Genomic DNA, 5,522 nt, shown 5'->3' on the forward strand with positions numbered 1-5,522 from the left:
TTTCATTCAACTCGTTTTACGTATAATATGTGTAAAAAAAAATCAGTTTTCATGAAAATATATTTCTGTAAAAATAGTTTTGATTAAAGCCCAAATGCTAAGTTGTGTCAAAAGATTTGTCATAGTTAAATCAAACTGCATTGATCTGTGTGAATGATAAGTGTATATTAACTTGAAATAAATACAATTATAAATTATTTTTCTTATGTGTGTTTTTACTCACCAGCTAACGTCAAAAAATCAGAGAATCATGCTTGAATGTCAACGACTTGTGATGTAATAAAGCAGTATCATTGTATAATGTGATCACGGTCTAATTGTCATATTTAAAAACATATCATCCTATTTCTGTTCCAACTTGGCAGCAAAACTGTGTGTGTGGTTGCAAACCCTCCTCTGCTCCACCCCACTTCCTCTGTTGTTGGTATAACTCCAGCTAATTATTGCATCACCATGTTTGCTAAGCCACACCCACTTTGCATGTGGGTGTTACACAGTCATTTTGAATTGACATCAAATTCCACCTCTGCATGTAGGAAAAAAAAAAAGTGTACGGACTCATTTTTCAGATCAGCTTCATGTTAAATCATAACAAAGTCAAAGACATAAAATGAAGTGTCATGAAGTGTTTTATCTGCTGTTGTTGTGCTCATAAGAACTGTCTTGCTTTCTTGGTTTCCAACAGGACTGAGCTCTGAGTGGATGCTGGAGCGCTCTGGTTCGGCCTCGTCGTCATTTCACGTGTTCATTTTATTGTTGTTTTCTTGTTGGGCCTTTTGTATAAAAGGACTCTTTTACACTTTGCTTCACTTTTTCTAACTTGTACAAGTTTGTCAACACACTGTAAAAAAACAAAAAAAGGGGAAAAAATTTTGAAATTAGAATTGAACATTTTATTCACAGGTCTGTATAGTAGACTTGTTAGCACGGTGATCAGTCACCCCCCAACTAATCAGGGTTTAAGTCTGGAAATCCTTTGTTTGAACAAATGAATTTTTCTTTTCATTGATTTTGTATTTTTATTTTTACATCAGCACCACTAGATATTTATAAATTCTAACCCAACATATGTATCATGCAGCCAAATATGTATGCCAACAAACCATTTCTTGTGTTAGTCCCATAAAATGCACAAAAGTCATTTTATACAATCACACGTTGCATGGAAACGTCATAATCAGTTCATCGACCTTTTCATTTCCTCATTAGTGTTGAGTAGTCAAATCATCTGAACAGTATGGGAAGCTGAAGAGAACATCATGTTGATTATTAGAATCTTTTGCGGTTTCATGAAGTGACCAATGATGGAGTTTATTACATATAATAATTCCTTCACCACATATAAGGACAACTGGCTTTTTTTTTAATGAAATTCAAAGAAGAGAATTTTAGGTTTCCAAACAAATATGAAATTAATTTGAAAAATATTCACATGTGATCCAGAAGATTTCAATGTGTAAATGAGGAGCTCTGCAGTGGTTCAAAAAGAATGTACAACAGATTAAATTGACTTTTGTAGATGTATGTGGACAGCTTCATTCTTTTTAGGTACAAAAATGCCGTTGTGACTACAAATCCTCACTTGTGCATTTGTGGATTTTTCAGCCTCATTATGTGGATTAACTTCTCTCATTTGCACAATTTTTCCTTCTAAAATGGCGAAAAAAGAAAAATCATAGCGCTCACAGTATTTGTAGATGATTTGTAGAAATGTCTTTATTAATGTCAATAAGGTTTGTATCATTTGTATCTTAAATTTGTGTGTAAAAATGTACAAAATCACATGAAAGATGATGAATATTGGACGGTTCCATCTGTGTCCACTGAATGACAAAAGTGAAAATGAAGAGCCGCAAATGCACAAAAGGGAAGATTTGCATCCACAGCACCGGTTCAGACTGAATCTGTACACAGAACTTTATAAATGTATGCACACATTATGTAAAAGGGATTTTTTACTAAATCTCGCAAAGCACATGTAAATATTTTCTCCTCAGTTTTCGCTCCACGTTAAAAGGTTCCAAGAGCAACAGAATGACACAACACTGATGGACTCTTTAGCTCCGTTTGACATTCATTTCTATGTGTGTCACTGTTTCTAACACATTATTAATGACGCTGACATATTGTTTTGTACATAAGAGTTCACCGAGTGTGGATCTGCTGGACAGTCCATCCTTTACATTTTGAATTATTTGTGTTACTTTATTGCCATTATGCTAGAAAACAAAATAATCTTTTGTAACCTTTGCAGTTTTAGAATGGTTGATGTGTTATCCAGGAATGCCTTCACATGTCTTATTGAGTTATGCTGGATAAGCCACGATATTGTAAAGGTTGTATTTTGTTTAGATTTCGGCTGATTATTTAATGTGGAAAACGTTAAACTGTTTAGGATTTAATTGCTGTTTCCTCACAGATGCATTCTGCTAGCTTGAGCTAGATTGTAGTTTTTTTATTAATTAACATTGGAAAAAGCCTAAATTAAATGATGTTGGTATTGATGTGGAAATACAGTCAACAGAATTTCAGTTGAACTCAGTCAGGATGCTTATATGGTAATGATGCTACTTGCTCGCATTTATTTCAACCCATCGTTATGTTTAATTGTGAAGTGACATCTAGACATCCTGTGAGACGACATCATCGCTCCTTTCAACAAAGGCCTCCAAACAACAATAATAATATAATAATTATAAACTTTATTAATCGAGCACTTTTCAAGACTAACGTTACAAAGTGCTTTTCAACAAAAATAAATTAAAAGTGAAAATACAACAAGCACACAGAATAATTGATAGAAATAGAAAGCACACAAATAAAGCAGGAAGCTATAAAACTTACATAAAATCAGGAAAAGCTCTCTGATAGAAATGTGTTTTAAGAAGTGACCTAAAAGAAAGCACAGAATTAGCCGACCGGATGTCCTCGGGCAGATCATTCCAGAGTCACAGCGCCCTCGATTGACCGTCATTGTTATCGAGCCACAACGTTTAAGTAGGGAGGAGGTGGGGCTCTATGGATGGGTCAGCAACACACAGGACTTGATGGAAGGACATGGTTTCTTTGCTCATTTTACCCAGCTACAAAAATTTTGATTCTAAAAACGTTCTGAGAACGTTACCTAAAGTTCAAGTAATGATGTCTGCAGGAAGTTTTATTCTATTTGTCAGAAAATACACTTTGAGAAATCAAATATAATTTCAAGGCAATGTTTAAAAACCCTTTCTGAATGTTGCATTGACAACATCCTTCCTTTGTTGTCATGTAACATTGTGGGAACATTTTATAGAAGAACTTCCTCAAAGGCAACATCTCTAAAACGTCATCTCTTGTTTCAACAGTGGTCTCCAAACAACATACATTTACGTACGCCCTTTATTTACACTCGGGCGACGTTACTATTAAGCCATAAAGCTGACGTAGGGAGGAGCTGGGGCTTGATGGATAGGTTAGCACAGCACAAGAATCTAGAAACAAACCCAGCTGTTTGCCAACTACCAAAAAAAAAAAAAAACACCAAGAAAGGAACAAATCGTTTTCCATCTACATGAGGAAAACTGTTTTTGATTGGGAAATCTGCAATTATTCTTTCACATTAGCGGCTATAGGAACAACTGATCAGTCACATGAGTTAAATGTTCGACACATCATTTATAAAACAAAAGGCTTTACGTATCCTATGAAGTGCATTCATTCTTTTTCAAAAAAGCAAGCATAAAATGTTTATCTAACAACTGGGTTTCCATTAACTTTTTCTAAAGTGAAGCTTCAAAACGCAAATAAAAAATATGGTAAGACAGATGATCTGGAACAGTATCTTTGTCACATCTAGAGCTTGGTAGACAGTTGTCCATATATATATTTTAACAGTTTGTGTAAGCTGACTCTTTATATGTGCTTAATACACTCATTGTAAATAAAACAATACTACTAAAATACTAAATACTATAATGAAACTACCACATCGTATACAATAGCATATCATACGTAGTAACACAAAAATACCATCCCAGTATTTTCTATGACTTTGGTAATATCACTCTTCATAAGTGTGATAAGTCTTCTAAAGCTGTGCAATTGTCTGAAAGGTTCCTAAATAATCTATATTTTCCCATGTTCCCCATTTTAATAGTCTATTCTCTTTTCTATTCAAACTTGCTGGGCTTTATTCACAACAGTAAAGTCATTCATTGCTGGGTTTTGTGGTTATTACAGACTTTTACAGACTTTTTTTTTGTTAATGTGCATGATGATTTGTTCTTTTTGTACTTTGATGTAATGGAAGAAAAGTTGTGTATACGTGTAAATACTTTTTCCATGGGAGGATGTGATGATTTCATGCTTCACTGAGGGATTGTGGGACTTTGTTGATTTACGTGAAGATTTCAGGTGGTAGGCGGGGGGTGGCTACCCTGCTACTTTTAAACTGCTGCATGAACTTACTGGACTGAGGGTACATTTTGTGAAGGTTAAAGAAAGTTGTCGTAGAGAGGAAAGGTGAGGAGGTCGGAGACTTAGGAATAAAGTGTTGAGTGGAAGACTCATGACATCATGTGGATACAGAGAAATGAAGCAATGAAAAGTGTTTTGTTTAAAAGTATGAGTGCCGATGATGACTTTTTTTAAAAAAGCTCTTTTGGATTTGAGTTTTTTCACTTTGATGTGTTTTGCAGATGTACAGTGTCGGGTCAAAACTGTGTCATGAATGCTACAATGGCTGATATCAGATGCTGTTGTTAAATGTTTGTTGCGTTGTGAAAATTCAATAAACGTGAAACCCTTTTGCAAAACTGTCACATCACTTGCTGACTGACCAAATAAAGAGTAGGTTCCACGATCTGTTGCACAGTATGACACTGTCATGAACTCACTCACAGAATGGGTGGACAGGCAAAAGACAGGTTTAATGGCAGTCAGGGTTTGGTACACAGGAAATCAGTCCAACAGGCAGAAGTATCCGAGAATCGGCGGGCAGAGGCAAAGTCCAAAAAGCAGAAACCAGGTCGAGATCAAACAGACTGTGACTTAACTTGCGTAACGCTGGTACGAGGACTGTGAAGTGCAACAAACTGGCGACGAGACAGTGAGACACACAGGGTAATATACACAAGGTAATGAGGGGAGATGGGAAACAGGTGCGGGGAGGTAGTCAGGGAGCAGGTGAGACAAGACAGGTACAGGAAGTAAAGCTAGAACAGAACACCCAGTGAAGTGATTTCAAAATAAAACAGGAAAGACGAGACATAATGTGCAGACATGAACAGAAACTTGACAGACATGACAGACACACTCAGTTGTCCATACTGAGGAAAATGGTGTCATGCACTCCACCTCCAGCTCCATCTTTTCCCTTTCCTTCATGTGAGTGAGGTATGTGTGGAATGTTTGCAGTACACCTGTGGTGAGTGGTCCACCTGTCTGCTCTTCACTCCTGCACCATGAAAGCCGGGCTCACACATGATGCCGGACTGTTGAATAACTCTGTTAGTCAGCCACTCTTTGGATTTTGGTTTCACTTT

At 36.3% G+C, this 5,522-nt stretch overlaps 1 protein-coding gene across 1 annotated transcript in view; it reads left to right on the forward strand.

Annotated features, from left to right (window-relative positions):
- Window positions 1-4,793, forward strand: part of cunh4orf54 (chromosome unknown C4orf54 homolog) — a 23,471-nt gene extending 18,678 nt beyond the window's left edge. Inside the window, exon 3 of the mRNA XM_008287848.1 lies at window positions 686-4,793. The gene's annotated coding sequence lies outside the window, so the exon portion shown is untranslated. The remainder of the gene's footprint in view (window positions 1-685) is intronic.
- The last annotated feature ends 729 nt before the right edge of the window (window positions 4,794-5,522 follow it).

This window comes from Stegastes partitus, unplaced genomic scaffold (assembly GCF_000690725.1).
Source record: "Stegastes partitus isolate 25-593 unplaced genomic scaffold, Stegastes_partitus-1.0.2 Scaffold524, whole genome shotgun sequence".
Taxonomy (NCBI): domain Eukaryota; kingdom Metazoa; phylum Chordata; class Actinopteri; family Pomacentridae; genus Stegastes; species Stegastes partitus.